At 46.8% G+C, this 24977-nt stretch overlaps 1 long non-coding RNA gene across 6 annotated transcripts in view; it reads left to right on the plus strand.

Moving 5' to 3' along the window:
• LOC121092946 overlaps positions 1 to 22858 on the plus strand; it is a 39020-nt gene extending 16162 nt beyond the window's left edge. Inside the window, exons 7-14 of one of the 6 annotated variants that reach the window (XR_005829431.1) lie at positions 621 to 4708; positions 7546 to 7718; positions 7893 to 8033; positions 9147 to 9267; positions 10303 to 12727; positions 13380 to 13448; positions 13666 to 19063; positions 20218 to 22858. This is a non-coding gene — a long non-coding RNA (uncharacterized LOC121092946). The other 5 variants (XR_005829428.1, XR_005829433.1, XR_005829429.1 and 2 more) reach the window with 5 other exon arrangements.
• The last annotated feature ends 2119 nt before the right edge of the window (positions 22859 to 24977 follow it).

Consider the following 24977-nt stretch of genomic DNA (forward strand, 5'->3'; position numbering starts at 1 on the left):
CGAAGGCTCATTCAGCTGTCAAAAGCCAGGCAGAGGTACATGGGAAGGACTCAGAGGCAGCTAAGTAGGACAATAAAGGCACTTTCTAGGCCAGAACAGAGACCATGGTGAGAAACTGGCATGCACCACACTGATAGCTTCTCTTAGTCAGTGGGACACCACAAAGAGAGAACCACAGGTGAGATCTCGGGAGCAGAAAGTGTGGTACGCTGCAGCGTAGACTTTGGGGGAAGGAAGAGGGAAAGGCAGGGAGAGAAATCCTGAGCAGAAATTTTAGAAAGTGAGGGAGACTGATTATAGCCATAAAACAATAGCCGTTAGCATAGGTGTTTTCCAGAAAATGGAAGCAAGAAGCAGTGTTTGTAGGTCATGATTTTCAGCACCTCAGAGCTGCCTGAATGAAGAAAATCCTAGAACCCACTAGCAGTACAGATATTCTCAGGGCTTGCAGCTGGTTACACTTCTGCCTGGGGCTTGAAATGTAGGTACTAGAATTCACTTGCTAAATCTAGTCTTTACTAGAGCAATGCTCTAGTGGTTTTCAAAGACTTAAATTGCTAACAACCACATTCACCCAACTTACCTCTCTCTGACCAAACTCCCTGGGTTTCACTGACCAGCAATATTTCAGTCATTGCTGAAGCTGCAGATGAGATCCTGAGTGCAATCAACAGTGACCCATAGTCAGTTTGGATGGATTGTCTCTGAGGAGTAGCTAACCAGGTATGCAGGGCTGTGGACAGTAAGGCTGGAGAACATCTCCAGGTCTTTGATGTGGGAGAGAACCAAATTATGAATGTGGCTACCACGGTAGGCAAGTTTAGTATAAAGTTGGGTATAGTGGTCCCAAACTTCCCTTTTTCAATCCTGTTTTCATTTTCCATTTTGTTTGGATATATTTTCATCATTCATTTTGACCTTGTTTCTGTTTTGCGTTACTCCACTAGCTGTCCCCAGGGTATTTCCACCTGGCACTTAAATGTTTGCAGGTATTTTCTGTCTGCTTAGGCAGCCATGAATTTGGCTCCACAGACCTCAGAAGGACTCAGAGTACTCTGGGAAGCAGTATTGCTCATCCGCAGGGTGCAAACTCAGGGAATGATGATTTAATTAGATTGGTAGCACTACTTAAAAGCAAAATTGAAATCTAATGCAGCCGTCTTTAAAATACACTTCAGTATTACATAAGAAGCCCATAATAACATCAGAAGTGGAAACCTTTAAATGAGGGTAAATTTGATGGCAACTTTTATATCCTTTATTATAAAGCATGCCGAGCTGCAACATGGTAAAATCCATTAGTGCTTTGGTTTTTTTTTTTTTTTTCTTTCTGAAGTCGGGAACTATTCATTACCTCAAAGTCAAACTTACTGTAAGAATGTGCAAGTTCTGGTGGGAGTTGCTCCTGCTGATTGAGGAAGTATCATCCTCTCCTAGAACAACCCAAGGGCCTGAGCCTCATGTCTGTGAGCCTGGTAGAAAAACACTGCAGCCTCCTGTTCCTACATGAAATTCCTGCTTTATTAAGCATCTCAACCAAAGACCATGATTACAAGTGCATTTCTTCCAGTGCCAGTATGACACTTAAGCAGTCTGCACCCCCTTCTGTCCCCACTTCCTTTTGATCATGATGAGGCTGCCCAGGAACCTGGGACAGAGAATGGGACTGCCTAAAAAATAATTTTCCTAATCAGTGCTGTTCTTACCTGGGATCCACCTTGATCCACTTTTGTATGTGGCCCCAACACAGCTGTCCTGTCACAACTGTGGGGCTGTCGCAGGAGCTTCTTATACTGGCACAGCCTCTGAAAGGAAAAGATTTGTAGTTACACACAAAAAAAGAGAGTGCTGTGCGTAATCTCAGAGCTTTGGTATGCATATGTATGTTCTTCAGTCTCTGGGTAGGGATGATCTGCTTTACATGAGTACTTGTCACCATAGCAGGACTTTGAGCTTACTGCCTGATGCTCTGTTTGAATTCTGTGACCACAGGACTGTTCCCAGCATTTCTTACTTTCTCTGACCTAGAAAATATTTACTTATTTTTTATAAATCAGAACTGCTGTCCCTGGAAAAATTTAATAAGGTATTTTGGTGCCTGTCAGGGAGTTGCCAATGGAAATCAGGGTCAAAATGGTAGCATGGTTCTGGACTTAATTAGGTAGCCTGCTTTTTTTTGGAGAAGTTATTTTAAAGATTTGGACACTAGGGAATTTTCTGCATTGAGTTAAGAAGAAAACAGCTTTAAATTTTGTTTCTCCATTTCCTAGAAAATGAGTTTTCTGCACGGTTTTGGATTGTTCAGCCAAATGCTTCTGTCTTTTCATGATATGTTTCACAACATATTTGTTACATCCAGACATAGAATGTTAGAATTAATCAAAACTGAAATATTTATGGAGAAAGCCATTTCATGTCCATCTCTGTCATGAGACTGGCTGCTCTGATAGGGATTAGAGGTTGCTACACTAATGACTTAGACTTTTGTCTCATTGCCAGAGCAGTTTCCCAATTTAGAACCTTTTCTTCTGATTAATATTTGTATTCCTCCCACAATTCCTCTTCTTATAGGAACTCGTACTGGGAATTATTCCAGACCTACATAATGTCTCTGAAATCTTTTTATCCCTCTGTTTGCTGATCAGTGGAAAGGATTTTAATGCCAGGTTAGGTAATCGAGATAAATCCTAACTTCATCTAACTTTATCCCTCGACCATGTCTTGGATATTCTAGAAACATTTTTTGTGATCCATAAATAAATTCACATAGGATTTTGATAAATCTTTTTTTTTGCTCTTCTTTTTTCAGTGAAGCCTCATTACATTAAATGGGAGATCAAACAGAGTGTATTACAACTTCCACTATGAACTAGTTTGTTTAATGCAACACCTTTTTGGGGATTGAAAACATCAGTAAGTTCCAAAGACAAAGTTTTGTGCACAGCAGGGTGTGTGTAATGTATCTTGGTACTATCCTGAAGCAGTAATGGCTTCTGGTACCTGAGAATGCTTTCTAGCCCCATTCAGTTGTTTGAAATAGCTTACACAGTGGTGCAAAGTATACAGTGATTTAATACACTTCACTTCTAACTGCAACTTGTTACAAAGAAGAGGGAGTCAAACTTATTTAAAGTAGGTCTCTCGCTGGCACTTGAAGCCAGCAAAGGCGTGGATGGCTGTGTGGCTTGGGAGAGGTAGGGCTCCTGGCTCAGAGCCACATCACAGCACTGCTCCATGAGCTTCTGCATGCCCATTTGGGACATTCATGGCCACAAGCCAGCCACTTCTCATGCACAGTCACTGGGAAAAGTACATACCTAAGGAAAAGTTTCACAAAAAACTACGTCCTTGTTAGAAAATGATCTGACCTTGCATGTGGGCAGTAACAGGGAGCAGAACTCGAGCCCATCTCTATCCTTTTTTGCTTGACTTTCTTAACTCCAGCAGAAGGTTTCAAGCTAACCCAGAAGTCAAAGTTTTCTTACCAAAATTTTGGTCTGAGGGACTGCCGAGTGACAACTTTGTACCTCAGAGCTGTCAGGTTAAATGAGCCTGGGAAAGGTGGTGGCTGCAGTTTGTTAGGAGAACTGGACTCCCTGTTACCCTTGACCATCCTAATTATAGACAGGATGGAAAAAAACCCTCCCTTGCTTTGACCCGGAGTTGCTCTTTCCTCTGATGGTTCATTGATTCCCTTTGCTTCCCTTCTCATTTAATAGATTTTTATAAGTTGGGCATTTACAGATCTGCTGCTATTAACATTCAATGTTAGTGGACCCGAGAGCTTCTCTGCCAACTATGCTGGAGCTTCTGAGCCTGCTGATTTAAAAATGTTCATTGCTGATAGATTCTAACATCTCTCTCAGTTACTAATAGACTGGAAAGTATTTTATCATCCTCAAGCAATGAAAGCAAATCATCCTTCTTTCCAAATACCGAATAAAAGTCTGTTTGAACACTTCTGCATTTTCTGCATAATCCTTCACAATTCTTCTGTCTGCACTGAGCAGTGACCCCGTACTGTTGCTAGGATTTCTTTTGCAAACACAACTTTCTTGTGTTAAGCTCTGTCAGCCATGGATTTTATTCTGAGGTTTCTTTGTTTCGTGCTTCTGTTCATGTAGGTCAGGAGTTTTCCTGGCTATTGATTTACAACCAGTTACATGTAGTACTAATGTTTGACATTTCTGCCTTTGTTTTTCTTTGCTGATATCAGTACCAAAATTTAACCACACGAGTCAATTGTTTTAAGATTTCATGTTGAGTGTCTCAGTCTGATATTTTTCACATTTTTGAAAGTGTCAGGTAAAACGGTAAAAGAATTAGGAAAAAGGTACCGTTTTCCCAATGTTTTAAATATGTACATATACCTTTGTAATATATGTTTAATGTTGAATAGATATATATAAATAAAACCCCCAATAGCAGTGCCGTATAGTCCATTTTTGACAAGCTAGAGTCTTAGTATTAGAATTAAGGGCTTGAAATTTAGGAAAGGAATAACCCCGCTGAAAGATGTGCATTTTTTCTTTTCCTTTGAAATCTGACATGTCCTGCCGGAGTCTCTCACCATGTCAGTCTGTGTCTGTTCAGCGGAGACTTGCCAGTGTTCAGCTGTGTATTCCACTGAGACCTTGTCCAACAACAGGCACCACTCCCAGCTTCAGGCATGAGCAAGATTTTACTGCAGTGCACAGCAGAGGAGCTGGTACGTGCCATCAGACCTCAGAAGCAAGGCAGGTGGGAGGACTTAGAAGGTAAACAGCTGTAAGGTGGGAAGGGAGGCAAAAATAGCTGGACAGGCACAGGTGAGGCCAGGGAAAGTCTGCAGGATAGAGGTGGAAAGATAGGTGCTCACTCAGGTGTGTTGCCCATTAAGAATGTGGAATGGAGCCCAGCACTACAGAGTGTCTCCTGTGCAGGTCTGGCAGCAAATACATGAAACCACGAGCATAATGTGTGCATTCAGTCTACTTAAAGTCTTTATAAAGGATGACAACATCATACTGTTATCAGTAACCTCATTATCTGTAGATACTAGGCCACAGGAGAGGATGAGGATACCAGAATGCTGTCTGCTTCAGCAGCAGTATCTGGGGAAGAGCTCAGTCGATGCAGGGCTACCTGTGCTGTCTCCATCTGGACAGGCATCCTGATACATCATCAGCAGGGCTGGAAGTAAGGCAAGCAGTAGAAGAGGGCTTACAGTTTATGGTATGAGGTTCAGGTGGCAAATCTGCCCTCTCTTTCAAAAGCCATTCATGCTCCCTAGACTCTCAGATACCTTGTGCTTCATCACCATATGTCAAAGATCCTCATTCCTTTATCAAAGCGGGTATCTTTTGTTCATGCCAGCTCCTCACACCACTGTGCTGTCCCTGGATGGAGTATATGGGCAGGTGAACATGCAGAATATGTGTATGTAGAGATACATGCATGCAGCTACTTCTACATGGGCTAAGAAAGCCCGGCCGTAGTGCTGTGTCCTCTTGTGCTTGCTTTGAACTGTAAATTTTGGTGACCACAGACTGACATTAACTGACAATCCAGAAAATTATCCAGCAAAAGAATATGTATTTATCCTATGCTGTAAGGGTTTTCTGTAGCACCTACTACAGGTCACAAGATGTGAGCAGGTAGAGTCCATGGCCCTTTCATTTGTCTGAGTAGGATGGTTTTTATGTTCTTTGTACCTTAAAGCCCAGTGGCTTTCTTTTCTCATAACTACAGTTACAGCACTTTCAGTCTGAAGGGCTTTTCCTTAGTGAACCTTTCTCTTGTGCTCACACCATTGTATCTCTTCATTTTCATTATTAGCAGATGGAGCATGAGTCCCAGTTCTTTCATTCCGTCCTTCCTGCCAATAGATCTCTGGTGCCTAGGCATATTTTGTGGATACTTAATCTTGCGCTACTTTTCTTCCAGAGATTTTGATTAATTTTATCCATGTACATAAAATTATTTTCTGAGTGACACTTCCCATTAAAAAAATCATGTTGAAAGTTAGGTTTACTGACCTGATTCCAATGAAAACATTTCATGCTCCTTTTTTTTCAAATTTGAACTTCATTATTATTTTTCTGTAATCCACTTTTAATTGTAAGTACCCGTTTCTGCTAGTTCACGCAGCACCAAATGACACAAGGTTGCTCTGGAGTGCTCCAGTGAGTGTCTTCTGGGGAATATTGAAATTCCATGGAAACAACATGAGAACCATTATCTGAAACAGCCTCTTCAGGCAAACCATATGGGGTGAAATATTCTGCACTGCTTCGATAATCCGAGCACAGATATGTTCACTGGTAACTCTGCAGTGAGCATCTGTCATTTGCTTTGTCTGTGCAGTATTAATGAGCCATTTCAATAGACAGCAGGTTTCGACTATATTTGCTGCATATTCATGTTGCTTCCTTCAAGTTGTTTCAAAACTCTTTCCACTAGATTAACTAGAAAGTTTCAGTTATTGAGTCAAGTGCTAGGGTACTGAAGATATGGACCATCCTGTCCTTTCCAGTCTTGGCTGAAGAGTCGGGCTAGCGTTTGGAAGAGAGATGGTGTACTAGGCACGCTGCCTTTGCCGAGCCTTGCTTTAGCGGGGAGGCTGAGCTGCTGCTTCCAGCACTGTGTGCTGGGGCTAATTCTTTCTATGCATGTAAAACCTCCTTACTGTTTTCTGGTTCATCTGTCTTTTAGAGGTTGTGGTTGTTAGCAAGCAACGGAGCCTTAAGACACCTTTTGCAGGTGGGCACACATTATATGGTGGAGGAGTGAGGATATGCAAATCCCAGAACAGGGGGCACAGTGGGAAGAGCTGTATGTTTTGACTAGGCTGATTTGTGCTGTGCCTGTAAGCATCTCTCTGTGATGCTGTTGTGGTATGGTCAGGGGAGCCGAAACACTCCAGACGTTGGTCTCGGTACCTACAAAGCCTCCCCATGCATGAGTACGGCATTTTCCACGGGGCATAAAAATTAAGAAAAATTCAGAAAAATTCATACACAAGTTCTGAAAACCATAATGCACACAGAAGCCTCTTGTGGGGGGAGAGGGTGGTGCGCACTGAAAGCTGAAGGGCTCTGGTTACTACTGAAAGCCACACAGAATGCTTCAGGGGGCACCAGAAGTCACTTGAAATTCAAGAAATACTCAAATTACTCCCTTTTTTTTTCTTTGTGAGTGTTCAGAAACACACTCCTTCCTTAATTTTAGTGCCTGGTCCTGATAGCTACATGGAGCTTAACCCGGACAGCAGCCTAAAAAAAATTGTAAATACATCTGTAAGGTTACTTACAGGTCTTTCTACAGAAAGGCACACCACAAATCTTGAACTAACCACTTCCCAAGCAAGGGAACTTGCATATTTAAAGAGAACCACAAGGATAATTAGAAGAGACTGGAGGTTGTCAGCACCAAACTAGATTGGCTAAGGTGCTTGTAGATGTGGAGGGGGTGGGGAAAGAGAGGTTTTTCATTTCAGCTCTTTTTTTATGCTACATCCATTTTACCAAAAAAGAGTAGAAAGTGAGCACATGTTTTATCCAGCAGGAAGGGTCCGGCAGTGCTGTGGTTGAGGGGAGGTGAAGGACAGCAGCCGAGGGCTGGAAGCAGCAGCCACATCCTCGAGCTGAGTTTGTTGCTATGATTGTGCCAGGGCTGTGGAGGAAGAGCCGGGCTGGCTGAGTGCTGCTGTGCCTCTGGAACTGGTGGAAGAGCTGGAGGTGAGGGGTGGTTTTCCTTCTCTTTTGCGAGCAATCTTCTGAAGGGAAAGAGCACAGACTAACTGTCCTGGACCCTTTCAAGTCCTTGTATTTCTTTTTATATGTTGTTAGAAGGAAGTTTTATTGTATTGCCTTTTCTTCTTTGTAAAAAAAACCGAACTGGTAACATTGCAGCGTCTCATCTCTGAGGCCTTGCTGGCTGGCTCCTTTTCTCACACCAATTGATGCCCTACTTTGAGTTCCCTCTGCCCTTCCGGAGTGCGTACATCAGGCCATGCTGGTCCTTTTCCTTCTGTATCTGGGAACAGCACTGATGTAAGTATCTCCCCTTGGACCTGGAGCAGGTTCTCTGTTCTCAGGGGCAGATGTCCCTCTGCTTTGGCACAGGCTCTTTGCCAGGGCTGCTGGGATGGAGAGCAGCCACAAGGGCTTTTGCATCCTGGTCTGTGGTGTGAGGCACACTCCCTGGCTGAGGCTTTTTGGTCCCCTCACCTTTTTCTCCAGGACTTGTGTCCAGGTGCTGTGGAGTGCCTGGTCTCTGCAGCATGCTTCAAACGTGGTAGTACAGAGTGTGGGGGCTGTAGTGCCAGGGTTTCAGAGGTGCTGCAAGGAGATTGCTGGTGTGTTACTCTTCCCAGCTTGACTCAGGAGATGGGGAGTTTCATTCCTCTGTGTGATTGCTTGGTCCTCTATTGGAGTCTGTGGGTGTTTTTGGGTTGCAGGGGTATGTGGCAGAGGGGAGGGTAGATGAGACCAGGAGTGCTTGTACCAGGAGTGTCAGTGTCTTCTCCAAAAAGAGCCATTGGTCTGGTTCCTGGGATGGGAATGGAGCTACCACGGGCAGCATTGCACTGGAGTGGGAGAGCTGGTTGCTGGGGCTGAGCTCTGCAGCACTCTACAGCTCTGCCTGTCCCCTGCACTGGTGTGCAAAGACCCCACAGAGGGTGGCTGAAAGGGGCCATCTGTGGGCGTGAGGGTCCTGATAGGTGAGGGGGGATCCCTGTGTGAGAGCTGAGATGTGCTGCTGCTTTTGGCCCCCGCACAAGTGCCCCCTCCTGCCCTGAGTGTGGCTTCTGGAGGAAGAGGAGAGGTAAAGTGTGTACCTACTCCTGTCATGGTGTGGGGATGATTTGTGGTCCCTCTGTATATCCCCCATTGGTCTGTTGGGCAGGGGGCATGGTGGGCAGGCAGCTTTGCACAAGGCACAAGAGAGGTACCAGCAGATGGGACATGGTGCATGCTGCTCCCCGTCAGGCAGGGCATTTTGGGAAGCTGCTTGGATTTTGGGCTGTTCCTCAGCAGTGAGCCAGTTCCCAAACAGCATTTGTTAGGTTGGAGTTTGCAGGGCAGGAGACTGCTCTGGGACCTGGGGAGTTGGAGAGACCTGTGTTGGTCTCATTTAATCACAAAGAGCTTTTCTTTCGGCAGAGATGATGCTGTTCTGCTGCAGTGAAGCATCAGAAATCCCTGGCTGTCAGCACAGCCCTGTCAGTACGGGGAACAGGGGAGGATGTGGGCACAGGAGATGTCGGATGAATGCCCCAAAGTGGTAAGTGATCAAAGCTAGATCCCAAGGAGGCTTTGGGGGCCTGTGTACCCTATTCCTCGTGGGTCAGTTGTGCCCAGAAGGTGGGGGCAAGGAGGACCTGGAGGGCATCTCTTGCTGCTAGCCAGAGGTGTGGCGATCCCAGGCACTTCTGCAAGGTCCCGCATGACTGAGGAGGTGGGCTGTTTTCAGGTCTCTGCAGTGAAAGTGCAGATTGCTGCACTGCAGAGGCAGGAGCTGGACTGTGATCTCCCCATGGGAAAGCCTGATGTGGGCCAAACAAGTAGGAACACAGTTAAATCGGAGCTGGAGACTTTGTTTCTCAGTCACTGAGAGGAGCACCCAGGAGGCCTGGTGCCTCACAGGGGTGTGAGGGCTGCAGGAGCGCTGCCCTCCAGGCGATCAGCTGCTCAGCTGAGGCTGTTTGGAGTGGGTGGTAGCTGGCTTCTGGACTGAGATTGTCTTTGTGGTGCTGGGGTTGCCTGTGGGCGTGTCTTGTAGGGCTGGCTGGGACTAAAGGTAGCAGCTGGCTTGGCCTTGCCTTGTAAGATGCTCTTCGTTGTAGATAAAAGCCTTTTCTGATCATTCTAGTTCTTGTGGCTGGCAAGTATTTTATGAATGGCAAAGGCTGTCATTGTGGGTCAGCCCTTTGGGAAGTCTTTCTCATCTGTCTACCCTAGGAGCGGGTTGGCAAACCATCTTCCTTTTCTAAATGTGCTGGCAGGAACAAGCACCTCTGTGCTTGAACTACAACCCACTCAAGGTGGCAGTTGTGTTCCTGTGGCTGTCCTGTGCTTTTGGTTGAGCTTTGGGAGAGATTTTGCCTTGCCCATCTGTGGCTGAAGCTCTAGCACCTGCTGTGCGTGGAGAAGTGAAGCCCTGTGCGTGGCTGGGAGCTGCTGGAGCAAGGGAGCACAAATCCAACGTGCACATCTGCACACCTGCCCCTGCTTGGGTGAAAACAGGGGTTTGAGTCCTACTGTTTATAGAGGAAAAACATCTAGAGTTTCTGTTCCTGCTGTTTCTCTGTTTTCCTAGATGCTTATTGCTAAAAATAACTGCTATTTCACCTCTTGCCCACACTCCACCAGCTGCTTGGGGCCACCATTTTATGCTTCAGATTAAGCTGCAAAGAGCAAGTGACCTTTTTTCCCAGAGAGCCTGAAAGAGCAGGAATCGGATTTTGCCTTCACTTACCCCTTAAGGAGCTGCCAGAGGAGGAAAGGGCTGTATTTGCCAGTTCCCTGCAGCCCTTGCCGGGGAGCCGCACCACAGTGTGAAGGAAGTGCTGAGCAGGAATGAGGCATGCTGGCATCATGCTGGGTTAGTTTCCTCTTGGAAATGAAAAGTGGAGCAAGCCACAACTGAGACAAGGTGACTTTCAGTTTATTCAATGCATTGTTTACTTAGTGCATGGTAACAGATCTCTGGAGCAGACTTTGCCCTGCTCCTCATCCTCAACTTACCCCACAGCTCCTACATCAGAGAAAGCTTGTTGCTGGGCTGGTGGAGCTAAAAGGGGGCAGCCAACAGCCATGGCTGTGTTGCTTCAGCAGCTCCTATTTCTTAGTAGGATGTAAGTGCCAGAAGGGGCTGTTTCTCTGCCTTCACAGATGCTCGCTTCAGCCCAGCTCGCTCTTTACTCCGTTTCAGCAAACACAGCTCTGGCTGGTGAAGTCCTTGTTCCAGCATGTTTCATAAATATTGCCGTTAAATGGAGGGTAGAAAGCGTTTAATTCAGGGGGAGGATAGTTGGACACCTGGAAAGATAAGTGCACCCCAAACTTAACTGGAAGTTGAACAGTGATCACTGCAGAGACTGACCTGTGCGAGGGCAGAAAACCCAAGTGGCTTTTTTGTGCCCACATTGTTCACACAAGCTGGGGAGCAAAGTCTGGCAACGTTGACCACACAGTTGGGCCTTGCCCACCTCTGCACTTAAGTCTCATCTTGTTACTTTTTAAAAGAAGTCTCTAAAAAGACTTCCTTTATAAGGAAGCCTTTTAGAGAAGTCTCTAAAAGATGTCCTTTACTAGGATAATGAGATGAGGTATAAGTGCAGAGGTGGGAGGGGGCAGGCTGCACCAGAGAAGTTGCCTGAAAGGGGCAAGACCCATCCAGAGCGGCCAAGGCAGGGACTGACAGTGGCTGCAAGACCTCACTCTGCAGCTCAAATGAGTTGTTTGAAGATAAAAATGCTGCCCAGGGTTTCTTTCCCCCAATCCAGTCTCTGCAGTGATTGCTGTTCTTAAGAGCCCTGGCTGCTGGAGCAGAGTGCATGAACAGACCTGACCTGTGTCCCAAAAGGGAATCCCTGTGCAACTTTTGGGGTTGTTTGCAGTTAGTACAGAAACTGGCTAGTGCAGCATGGCTCATGGGCAGGACACTGCTCTGCTGAGGGAGCTGGCACCAGGACAGAACCGCCAAGGCTGTGTCCGTCTGGGGTGCTGCTACCAGCTAATGCAGCTGAGGTCAAAACATGTCTCTTCTTCCTACCCAATAAGTCTGTTCAGGCTGAATCACCACTTTGCTGTTGAGAAAAGCTCAAATATAAAACTGCATGAACTTACTTGTCTCTCCTACTACCTAGACATCCCAAAGAGGCAGCTGCTTCTTTACCTACCTCCTCAGGGACAGGCAGCCAGTACCTACTGGGAATGCCAGCCAGGCAGGATCACAGAAGCTTCTTCCCCAGGTAGGGGCACTGGAGAGGGGGCTGCTCATCCTGTCTCTGGAGAGAAGGTGGGGCTGTGTGCATGTCAAGGCTGTCTGGATGTATTTCTGCTATCTCTTGCCCAGTGCAAATATGTGCTACAAAGGAAACAAAAGTGCTTCATTCCCCTCATACTGCCTCTCTTCCTTGGGCACCCAGCCCTTGCTCCAGACTGCTCTCGGGACTGAAGCAGGGAGTTTGCTGGGAAAATGAGATGTGAGGGGCACCAGCTTCTTCACAGCAACCTTTCCCTGCTAATAACTTCAGGGAAACCAAAACAGTAAGAATAACCTGGCTTTGGCTGCTAAAAACCAGGTAAAGCAAAGAAGTGAAAAGCTATGATGGAGATCTGGGAGATCCTTCCCCTCCTCCTTTGCTCTTGCACACAAACAATGGGTGCCTTGGGTTCCAGTACTGCAAGGAACCTGCCCTGGCTGGGGAAGGCAGCCCCAGAAAGCAGCATAAGGAAGTTTTATTTATTTTTCCTTTGCTTACCACTTTCTCTGACCTCCAGTGCTGGCTCTGCAGTGAAAGCAGGATCTGTACCAGGCAGGATGTAGGCTCCAGGAGGTCACAGCAGAAAGGGCCATGTCCACAGGAGATGCCTGGACCCATTGGCCACACAGCCCTGACAACTGAGATGAGTTTTAACACAACTTTAAATGGTGTGATTCACATTGCTGATGCAACCTTCTCTTGCTGCAGAACAAAACCCTTTGCACCAGAGCAGCCTCATGTGCCATCCCTGGGGTGAGTCCTGGTTCCCCTCCCCTCCCCTGGCGCAGGTCCAGTTCTCATCCTGCCCTTTTCAGACCAGCTCATTGTTGAATAGCTTAAAAAGAGGTGTCCTTGTGTCCTGTCCCCACGCAGGTGGTTGTGAGACCGTGGGTCCTGCCTTTGCCTCACTGCTGTGTGGTGGGACCGATACTCCTTGGTGCCCACAGTGTACCCAGAAGGTTCCTGAGGGCACCAAAGCACACAGATTTTCAGGGGCAGTGGGCACCAAAAAACAGATTGAAAGCTCTGGGGCACCCTAAAAGGCACCCCAAGGGTCTTGAGGGCACTGGAAAAGAAACAGAGGGGCTCCAGAAGTACCCCAAACCACCCTGAGGGGCACTGTTGGAGGACAAGGACGGAGCAGCACTGGTTTCCCTCTCGCCTCTCCAGCTAGCTAGGGAATCACAAAAGCAAGCCAAGAGGTCGAGGGAAACAGCATGGGGGCAGAGGGATTCAGACCACTGAAAAGTCGATGGAGGAATTCAAGGGGCCACAGCAGCACCGGAAACAATATACAGCGGTATGGGAAGGCACCATAAAAGAACAGGAGCCTCTAGGGACACTGGAGGGGGCATCAAGACCAAATTAATTGCATATGTAAGAGACCTGGTTCTTTTTTTTTTAGCAGAAAGAGTCCTATATCTGTCCTTTCGCCTCCATTCCTGGCATCCAGGTTTTTCAGATGCATTTCACGGTGCGTAAGCATCCCGGGAGAATTTCCTTATTGTTCATGCTACGGAAGAGAAACGCTCCCATTTCCACTTGGATCTTACAATGCCTTGTCAGTGACAAAACATTCCCAAATCCTCTCATTTATCAAATGGCCAATCCTGTTAACAGCTTAAGAAACATAATTACCTGCAATCTCTTCTGCTATTCATTTTATGCCTACACTTCCCTCTCTCTGGCAGCTTACCAGCAGGCAAGTCAAGAGCTGAAGCACGGCTGCAGCCACAGAGTGCTTCAGCAATGCAATTTCCTCTAATCACTTACATGATGATTGCAGGAGTTTTGCCTCCCTGTTTGTAGCAGCATGAAGCAGGTGAGTGAGGAAGGCACATGGCCAAAAGCATTGGCTAGCTCAGCACCAGTTGTGTGTAGGTTTCCAAGCATGGCCACATTTTAAGTGCTGTTCTACCCAAATGGTGGGAACATTGTTGATTAACATCTGCTTTTAGGGCACCAGAAATCATAGCCAGACTTACTTTCCTGGGAGATACATTTGTGCAGGTGGGCTCTGAGAGAAGCAGCAAGAGGTGCTGGTGCAGCCTTGGGTGCTGGAAATGGCTGTGAAAGCTTCATCAGCAAGAAGGCAGGGCCTGAAACATCCATGAGCTGGTGGAGGACTGGGGAAATCAGGATCAGCTGGAGACGGTGTGAGCTCCTGATTATTGCATTGCTAAAAGAGGCTGATTTTATTTTATTTCACAGTGCATCTACAACCTGTGAGAGTCTTCACAGTGGCTCATTTGGATCAAATCTCAGGGAGGATTTAAAGAGCAATGTTTGCAGGCTGGAGATACGCTGGCTTCCTAAATACTGGTTACACATGGGACAGCTTGATCTGAAGAGAAACCCCTCGGAACACCATGGCTTCCCTTAGAGCTAGGGAACTAGAATATTCCCAGGTCTGTCCTACCCGTGCTGGCTGCTGAGGAAGTTGCCTTTTGTGCCTTAAAATCTTGTACTAGCTTGACATTATCATTGTGCATTTAACTGGTCGAGACATGCTTCTGTCTGCACTCTCCATTTAGACCTGCCTTCAGTTTGGAAGGATTTTTCTTATGCCTGCTCTACTCTTCTCTTCAATTGTACCAGCTCTTTTGGATCCTTAGTGTTCTGGACAAATGATACACATTTCTTCTGACACTTCCATGTGTTATTTTTAAACAGTTTTTTGTGCTGCTTGCCAACATTTTATCCTTACAGTTCTTTGAATTTTGTATGAAAACCCCCTATGAACAAACTGTATACAAATCAGAAGATCTTTTTTTAAAGTCAGACATCATCTTAAGGGATTTGGGGTTTTATGATCCTAAGATACTGAATTCAAGTACATTTTGGTCACTATTATAGAATAGCCCTTTCTTAATAGCAGTTTGAACCTCAAATGCTGAATTTGGCCAGAACTGCCTAAAGAACTGCTTTTCCCATTGGAAATACTTTAATTCAGTTCTCAAAATTCAGTTACTAAATTTTGGTATGACCCAAATGCCACCCAGGCCCAGGTGCCAAAGAGCTTGGGTGGCTCTGGGCCTCCTGCCTGGAGTCACGTGCTGCTTAGGAACAGCAAGGAGTCAGGTAAGAAACTATCAGAGTCCTGAGGAGGGACTGCAGCAAGCTGGCTTCTTGTGTTTAACAGGATATAATATATACGTAGGGAAATTAAGAACTGCAAATGAATAAATTGTACCTAAAGAAAGTGAAAACTGCCCCAATTTAAAAAAAAAAAAAGTAGGACAGCTGTGCTTTTATACAAGAACTTGTTCTTTCTTTTATGACGTTTATTTCAAGTCATGCAAACCCTTCAGAGCAGCTCTAATGCCCAGTGGAGTTCTCCAACCTAAATGACTTGTCGTCAGTGTAAGAAACAAAGATAATATAATTTGAATGCTGGATGCAACAACGTAAGCCGCTCTAGAGGCTGATTCTCCTTGCTCCAAGTGGGAATGATGGTTCCAAACACAGTCACCGGAATAGACTGGGAAGCAGACATCTCATTTGTGAAGAAATGGCCAAAATCTCAGCTTCCCCCCCTCTCATTTGTTTCTTCCTGGAAAGAAAAAAACAAAACAGTTGCATAAAGGCACTGCTATTTCAAAGCAAATTTTAAAACATTTCTGATTTGCAAGTGGCATTTCAGCATTTTCATGAGAATAAAATGCTACTATGATGCTGTGTTTAAATATTTCATTCCAGCTCCCTGAACAAACTTAAAATCTTATTATAAGTCGTTTTGACATAAAAGTGTGCTTCTCTGTGGTGCCCGTAGCTTAGACATCTCCAGCTTCAAGCGCAGCTGCAGGAGCCCTCCCTGCTCAGGGCTGATCAAAGAAAAACCATGCTGCCACCCCGGAGCCACTGCTTGTCCCCAGCACCCAGCCCAGGAGAATAAACACATCCTGAACGTCCCGAGTGCTTCTTCCCTAGGGGTGATGCAGTCTACGCAAAATACACGTTGCTGTTGTAACCCTGCTGTGAAAAGGTTGAGTGAGTTTAGCAAACAAAAATAACTTGCCTTCAAATTGTGCTGAAACAAAACATCAGCCAGCACTGGCTGCTCAATTAAACAGTTTGTCATGCAGCCTTTGGAGAGGAAAATGCCTAAAAAAAGGATTTCAGGGTACATACATATTGTGTGGAAAGAATGTTTCACGAGGATTTTTTCAAACCTCCCTGCAATTCCCATGCACTGCCATTCCTTGCCATGCAACATGTGTGTTGCCCTCACGTTTGGAGGACGGCTTATGGCTGCATGTGACTGTGCTGTGACAACTGCCAGGATGTACGTGGGGCCACAGGGGGTGTATGTGTACATTTAGTTATTTGGGCAGGTAGTCCCGATGTGGGAGCAAGGAGCCATTTTTTCCCTCCTAGAGGCTTGAGCACATCTCTTTTGGGAGATGCTGGCTCTCCTCTTCCTCAGCGTGGGCATTTAATCCCCCCGATACCCATGGTCACCCTGCTGGTGGGAGGGGTCCTGCTTTACCTGTCAGTGCTGGCTTTCTGCTGTGAGCACTCCACTGTTGCGTCCCACTGTTGCAACTGAAATGGTGATGTTGGCCATGCACTGGGGCTCCCAGCTCCTCGTGTTTATTGCCTTGCTCCTCGTGGTTATGTGCAATGCTGGTTTTGTTGGGGCTGAGATCTCAATGCCACAATGGTGGCAGCTCTCCCAGGGTCTCTAAGGACCTGTTTTGGGATTCCTAGCATCCTGACTCCATTGCCTGACCGCAGAAGCCCACGCCTGTGGTTGGTGAGATGCTTAGGTATTTCTTCTGGTGTCTCTCCCTTGATAACACCCTGGTCTGTGGGGCGGGTATAAGGCTCAGCCTGCAGAAGCCGAAGTCATGGCGGTGGGTGTCTCGGGGCAGGACACATGCTGGGACACGTTGTAGAGGAGGATGGGGTTACTTGCTGTCTCACATACGGCTCCACCCCGCCACCCGCCAGCCTTACAGAGCCTGTATGAGCACTGTGTGTTTTGCATCTCCACCATTCTTGCTGAGTAGCTTTGATGGTTCTTGATGCGTGAGTGAGGCCCCATCCAGCGCACGGGGAGGGTACAAGCAAGTGGAAATCGGGGCTTATGTTTGCCACTGATAAATGTATTAGTCTTCGTAGCAGAATTTAAACTACAACCCCTTTTCAGGCACCTCAGCACTCCGTTATTTTGCAGGCCTTGTAAGAGAATGTGATTTTGCCTTTTAACTGGAGTGTATCTTATGCTAAGCAGTGAGATTAAGCGTAGGGATCCAAAAGAAGTTGCTGAATGGCAGAATTGCCTTTATAAATAACATTAATAATTTATCCGATGCAGGGTTTTTTTGGGTAAATGAAATACCTGCCTCTGTATAAAGCCCACTGAATAGGAACACATCTCCGCTTTTACGAGGCTTGGATTAAAGAAGGGAAACGCTAAGGGGCTTATCTTCGCTTCAATTTGCAGCCCTTCCGGCTAATGGCAAACTCATTTAAGAAGCTCCTGTGTTTGTGCCAGCTCTGCCTTTATTCTCGGTGCTGGAGCTCGGCTGCATTCCTCACCACAGCGCGGGAGAGAGCAGGGAGGAAGCAGTTTGTTTTCTTGACCTCGGATTACCAGACAAAAGCTAGCAAGAATAATTTTCCTTGGAGTCCTCCCTATTGTGGGTTGCTCAAAGCGGCTGCACAGCGGCTGTGGGGAAGCTGGCGGTTTGGGGACCCCGCGTGTGAAAGAGGATGGGGCTGGTGGCTGAACGGGGATGCGTTGAAAGAGCATCTGTCATCTTTCTTTTGGGACGCCTGCATCCTCCTGCATGGACAGTTGTGAAATGGCAAAATTCATCCTCCGCAAAGCCCACGAGCTGTCACTTCTCAGCTCTTCTTTTATGCTGGTAAAAATCAATTGCTTCAAAGTTCACTGAAGGTGAAGGCAACATTTGCTTTCCATTCAGAGCTAAGCGGGCCATCTTCGAGAGCAAATGCTCTCAAAAGGGAGAATAGCAAAAATCAGCAGAAAAATTTTCTGAATAATTTGGACTAGGAAAGGAAAAAGCAATTTGCTCCCAGTCATTCCACAGACAAAAGTATGAATAAAAAAATCATGAGCTATTTACCCTGCCTGGACTGTTTGCATGAGTTTTATGCTATTCCAGTTTTGCTTCACCAACCCCCAAAGACCTTATCACTGGATCCTCAAAGGCACTTAAAGCAAGCATGCTTTTTTTCTCCCTTTTTTTTTTTTCTTTTTCCATGCTGGATCAGCAGGGACCAAAAGCAGAGGAAACAATAGGGGTCCTAAATCTGAACCATGCTGATGCTGGCATGTGCATTGACCTGGATCAGAGACCCAGACTCTGGCCGGCCAACTCTACCAACATAGAAATTTTATCCAAAATAGTATGACAAGCTTGGATGCTTTGCATTCAGATAGTGAGGCTGTGGCAAAGGCACGGCGGGTATTTGCAATCTGCTTTAGAAAAAACTGATACATGTTGTTAGCTATTCTGTTGTAAAAGCAGTTTACGTTACCCACATCTGTTGCTTTAGGTGGCCCAGCCAGACGGCTGGTGCTGCTCGAAGTGCCAAAGACCACGGTGCTGCAATGAGGAGAGGAAAGAGAAAGGTGGATGAAGACCTCGTAAGCTTTATTAAAACCCACCAAAAACGTCAGGAGATTTGGGGATTACGCTGTGTAATTACATTACCTTAAGAAACAAAGTTTACTGAAAATTTCCTGTTTTGTGTTGCCAGCACTTTTCAGCCATTAGTAACACATAACTTCTCATTGTCTTTTCCCGAGGCACAGATGGGCTAATTTTCAGCTACCTGATAATTACACATTGTTTGAAACTGTATCAAAAGCTTCTGTTCCTGCATTCTTCCAGTAGCTGTTCTTACAGTTCACAAAGTCCCTTGGTTGGGGCTTGCAAAGGTCCCCATCCATCGGTCCGTCTGTCCATCTGGAGGGCCAGGTGCGGAGCGGCAAAACCTCCACCTTCAGCCGCAGGCGTCGCAGGCTGCTTGTACGGATTTGCACCATTCCCAACCCGGGTGGGTTGCCTGAAGCTCCATCAAAAGCATCGTCTCGGCTCAATGCCAGGATCTGAGGTTAATATGGGATAATGCTGCATCAAACTGTTTCTACGTGTGTGGGTGCTGATGTCACAGGGAAATTGATGAACCAAAACGAGGTACTGGAAATCAGTATAATAAAGGTTGAGTCTCCGTTTTCCTTGGGCCAGGAGCTGTCCTTGGGCAAAGCTGCGGGCTGCCAGATTGGAGAAAGGCACCCATCAGCCGTATGGAGAGGAAGGTTGACAGCCCCTCCTCTGGAGCCACAGTAGATGCTGGAGAAGCCTCCTTGTCCCTCGATCCCTCCTCCTCGGGAGTGGTTATGCTGCCAGTTGAGCTCTGACTGGTTTTAGAGGGTGGTTCCTCAGCTTGTTCGAGGCTGTCCAGGGGGGAAATGCAAAAGGCCTCACTCATGTGTTTTCTGCTTCCCCATCATCAAGTATGCCTGTTGCCTTATCAAAGAATGAAATTAAATTGAGTTGACGTGACTGGTTCTTGACAAACCCATGTTCTTTGATTTTATTCATCATTTTACATCTTACAAGTTGCTCATTTAAGACTTTCTTCCAGCCTCTTTCAGGGAATTGAGATTAAGATGATTATTCAGTTTGGTTTTTTTTTTTTTTGTTTTGGTTCTTTTTTTAAGTACTCTCTTTAAAGTGAGGTCCTTCTCTCATCTCCAGGGACCTCTGTGCCTTCATAAATTTTGAAGATAACCACTAAGCATTCAATGTTCTTGGGTGCATTTCATCAGGTCCTCACATTTTGAATACATTTGACATATCCAAATGGCTTTAAACTTCTTTCCTTATGCTGGCCTTCTCCACAGTTCCCTTCAGAGCCTGTTCTGTTAAGTTTCGTTCACAATTAACCATTTTATAAAGACTGAAACAAGGGAGATGGGGCAAATTTCTGCTTTGAACGCTCAGTCTGTTTTCCTTCCCCAGACATGTACACCCCTACACATCTTGCTGTTCTCATTTTACATCTAATTTATTTGCAGACCCTTGCTGGTTGCCTCTGAAACCTTGTGTGCACAGACTTTGCTGCTCTCAGGCTGTGAACCTGTATTATGCCTCTGTTTTCCCCCCAGGCACATGCCCGTTTTGACTTCCCATACAATTTCTTTCCAGCTTCCAGACCCTGCTGCTGCCATAATGCCATCTAATTATGCTTATCTGCTTTCACAGGGGAGCAGTTTGCTGTTGTGCACCATCTTTGGTCTCTTCTGGGAACTGCCAGTTCTCATACGTTTCCTCGCCACGTATTTCCATCCAAGAGAGCTTCTCCACCGCTTCCCTGATCTCTGCCAGATGCTTGTTATTTTGTTACTTCTATTCTTCCGTCTTGCTGTGCTGGTGGGAAGAGACACTCAGGTAATACATAGCTTCTATTCCCAAATCTCTTGGGGTGCAAGTTAAGGACTAGCCTGATAAGGCTGCAAAACTGAAGGGGGGGGTGGGAATCACTGAAAGCTCCTAAACCCCTCCTGGCAGTGGTCCCAGGTGGACCTGCCCGAGTGTTGCGGTGGAGGGGCTGTTGCTTGGGCAAAAAGATCCAAATTGGCCAGTTGGTCCATGTTGGGCAGTATGTGGGAGGGGGGCTCTGCAGCAGGACCCCCCAGACCCTGGCATCTCCCAGAGCCATTTCTGATGTCCTGTGTGCACATGGGGCTGGGATGAAAAAGCAGCTCTGCTCATGCCTCGGTTCTCCAGGCGACATTCGTATCCTCGGCTCAGGAGAGCCAAAGCATTGCCCACCTCCCTAGCCTGGTTGCCAGCGCTGGGCTGGAGGCTCGGTGCAGTGGCACCGGTCACCTGCCTGATGGTCACCAGGCTGGCCCGAGTATCTTCTCGTTTCTCCTGTGGCCATTTGGAGATGAGTGCTGCTGGGAAGGCGGCTCCTGCAAGGAGGAGTTTGAGGTGCCCTTGGGGGCATTTCATATTCAGATCCTCAACGTTTCTGAGTGCAGTTTTGTTTCGGGTTTTACAAATGCTCTTCTGCTTGCTTGCTTGCCTCAAGTAATGAGGCAGCGAGATAAAAGACAAGGCCACAGAAGGTTGTTAAAAAATTACTTGCAAATTAATGTGAGGACAAGGTGTATGAGTTAATATCGTATAAAGACCCTTGAAATCGGTATACATGTGTGCACCCTCCGAGCACTGACATTCGCAGGCAGAACTACACTGGTAAACCGAGCCCAAGGGGCTTGATTAACAGGAAATGTTCAGAATGCCAATTAGAGCAAAGTTTACCGAACAAATTGTTTGCACTTGTACCCTAGAACCATCATGAATTTTAATTCAGCATGGATTTATGTGGCTGAAACAATAATTAAAGATACATGAACGCCTCACGTTCACGGGACTCCCCCACAGCTGCGCTGTAGTTTTAGGTGGGGAAGGGAGCGAAGAGCCCCTTTGGGCAGGGTCTGCTCTCACTTGGGAGGTGCAGGAGGCTTTTCCCCATGGAGATAGAAGCAGGTTCCCAAGTACTGAGCTCACCGATTTGTCTTTGATTTCTTTTTTCTTTTTCTTTGCTTCTTCATTTATGTAATCTGAGCAAGAATGATCCATGGGATGTTTTCCTCAATAAATAATGGCTTGTCTTTTCCTGCCTGCCGCTTCTGGTGGCTCTGAAATGTTAAATCATCTCCTTGGATATCCCAAGGCTGGAGCCTGGCCCTGTGCTCTGCCTGCAGCCCTGGAGGGGACACAGGGATCCCCTCTTTCCTTATTCCTGCTCCTGCTCTGCCAGTCCCAGGTTTGGCCATGGGGGAAGAGCCCTGTATGCCACCGTAACGCCAGGAGCAGCTTTGCTGAAGGAGAAAGTGGTGCTACTGCACAGCATCAGGGAAAAGTCACAATTGAGCAGTGCGATGTATATGTATGCCTTCATTTGAATTCTTCTCTCCCTCTCCTTGTGCTGGTAAATAAGTTACACATATTTTTAGAAGAAGTTATTTTCTGTCACTGCACTTTTAAATATCAAGCTCCTGGAGAGAAGTCTTCAGATAGTTTAAGGTCAGTCAGGCTTCAAGGAAGAAGTACGGAGGTGGGGAATAAAAGCGGCTGTTGGGCTGTGGTCCAGGCTAAACCCAGGCTGTGGTCTAAATGATGGGCCAGCACGAGCATCCCGCACAGATGCAGCAGCCAGGGGGCCAGGGGCATTGCTCTCCCTGTACTTCAGCAGTTTCCCTCTGTTATGGAATAGCTAAAAAGCTTTGACAAAAAAAGCCGGTGGCTGAAAATTATCTGGCCTGTTAGCTCAGGAATACTGATGAATAATGCATACATCCAAAGGTCAGTTTACAAATGATTAATTAACCTTAAGAGAGGTTATCTTCTTTGGTGACATCCGTTGTCCTAAATGGCTTAATCATGTCTGCACAGGATAATGTGTTTGAAACAATTCCTTGGGAAATCGAGGGATCATGGAGCAAGCGCTGGACCCCTGCGTGGGTCATGGTAGAGACGGGCCAGCAGCAGGCACAGGGACTGCAACAGGTCTCCAGGCTTTGCTGTGCTGTGCGTGGTGTAAGGCAGGCTCAAACATCACTTACTGGAGCCCGGTGCCTGCTCACGTGCATGCTGAGCTGTGTCTGGGAGGGTGCAGAAATTGCACCTTTGCTGGGGTAAACAGTTCGGGCACCTGCTTCCCCGCTTTGACGTAGGAGCACCGCTCTTGCCAGAGAGCTGCTCCGGGTGCCTCCCGCTGCGACTAATGGCAGCTGCACTCAGTGGGCAAACCGGCCGTTAGTCCAAGGGCTTTTTGCATTTGTTATCAGTGATTTGTTACGTGCATCTATTAATAAAGTGCTCCTAAAAAGCACTTCCACTGTCTGGAGTAATTTCTGGCTGATACCTGGATGCCTGCAGCGAGCAGCGTCTCTGCTAAAAGCTTGCTCATCTTCAGCAGGGACCTGCGCAGCTGCTGCTGTGGGGACCTGCCGTGGTCCCCAGCTCCGGGGAGAGCTTAACCCTGTTTGCCCCCAGTTCAGGCTTCAAGAGAGCCCCCAGCACCAGGCAGGGTCACTTACGATGATCATATTTTAGTTCTAAAATAAATGGGTTTGGTTTGTTTTGGAAGAGGCAGGTCTGGCTGGAGGCTGGCCCCCATCGATACCTCTCACGGGACAGATGTCAGCGCGTGCAAGCCTTGTCTACATCAGAAAGTTGCTGTTCCTCCAGCTCCTTCTTCCTTCTACACACCCCTTCCCCTCCCAGACCGTCTTCCTGTAGGAAGAACAATTTGCCCTTGTGCAGCTAAGTTGGTTTCTTACCTTTTTTTTTTAATCCATAAAGTCGCAAAAGCAGCACGCATTCACACCTGAGCACCCCATGCCCTGGAATGCCTGACATTTCTGAAGTGTTTCAGCTCAACTTCAGCGTTTCGGAGTGCAGAAGGATCACTTTCCATGGGGAAAGAGAGAATCTGGGGGAAAAAAATCGAAAATACATGTCCTAAGCAGCTGGTTTTCACTTTGTCTGGCACAGCCAAACCCCGGAAGGGCAGAGGGTGTCTGAAGTACAACTCTGGTGGGGTGTGAAGCCCTAAACTGGGTTCAGTGACCCATCCAAACACCTGCTGGCCTGGGTGCTGAGGGTCCCCATGCTCATGGGTGCAACTCAGAAATGATGGGGAGCCCTTGCAAATCTTGGTGTCATCGTCACTAAGCTGGTGAACCACCAAGTTTTTGCCACCTGTCCGCTCATCTCCCACATTCCTGGCTGCCACATCTGTGCAATATCACTCCTGACCTGCTGGGAACGGGAGCAGTGGGGCGATGGAGACCATTAGGGTGACGCCAGAGAAGCAGCACCTACCGTGACTGCTCTGCTTGGTGCTTCTACAGCTCAGGCATCTCCTGGGGCTACAGCTTTAATACATGTATTTATGCATTTTTATGGATTTTTTCAGAAGCATGAAAATGATTTACAACATTTCATATTACATTTTTTTAATCCTTTAAAATTAAAACAAATCTTTTTCCTGCTTTGCCCAAATTTAAGGCATCTCTTTTGTTTAGTTCTTGCAGAAAAAAATGGATGGAAGAAACTCCTAAAATCCCCAACCACTGGAAACAAAATTAGTATTTTTCCAAGTTAAGTACTGTAACAGAGCAAACATACATGTTTAATTTGAAAATGTTGATTCCAAATGGATTTTTCTTTAAAAAAAAACTTCCCCCAAGCAAGTCAATATTTGTAATCAAATTGAAATTTCCTCTGGGAATTATTTATTTTCATGAGGTCTAATTTTTGCAAGGGAAATTTTTTACACAGGAAGGTTCTAAGTTGCTTTAAACCAGCTTTAGGAATCTGGGCCATGGGAGGCGGCCAGAAGATCCCACTCCGGCTGCAGCTCACTTGCCTTTGATGAGGGTGATCTGATGAAAGAGTTGAAACTGACTCTTTGCTCTTTGAAGAAGGTAAAGAGTGAGCAGAAAGGAAGGGGAGGAATTGGAGAGGAGGTGGTATTCAACACCAGTTCTAGCCTGTTTCCCCCTCAATGTTTCTTGACAAGGCAGCAGATGGCACAGGCTCCATCTCTGGCAACGTGCTGACATGCAAGTGAGACCTCCGAGTTGGCTACTTTGGCTTCCCACCCAGCCGGGGGACATGTGGCGCTCTGGGGAGGTGGGTAGTTCCCCTACCCCTCTCTGACATCTGCTGAGGGATGAGATGAATTGTGCCATTGACCTTCATCTGCCTCGAAGAGGAACTGATGGTGGCAGGTCCATGCCCACCACAGCCCGATGAATCCCACCTGCGCTGCCTGACTTGCCGTGGATTTTCTGGTGGAGCAGAAGCGTGCCTCAGGGTACTGCAGCCCCTCCACGGGTAACCCAGCGCGGCCCCCAGGAGGAACAGGCACCTCGTACTGCTGCTGTTAGTGCATCAGCAGAGCTCCAAACCAGTTCTCCAAACCTCAAGAGAAGAGGACACCA

This window comes from Falco naumanni, chromosome 8, assembly GCF_017639655.2.
Source record: "Falco naumanni isolate bFalNau1 chromosome 8, bFalNau1.pat, whole genome shotgun sequence".
NCBI classification, from domain to species: Eukaryota; Metazoa; Chordata; class Aves; order Falconiformes; family Falconidae; genus Falco; species Falco naumanni.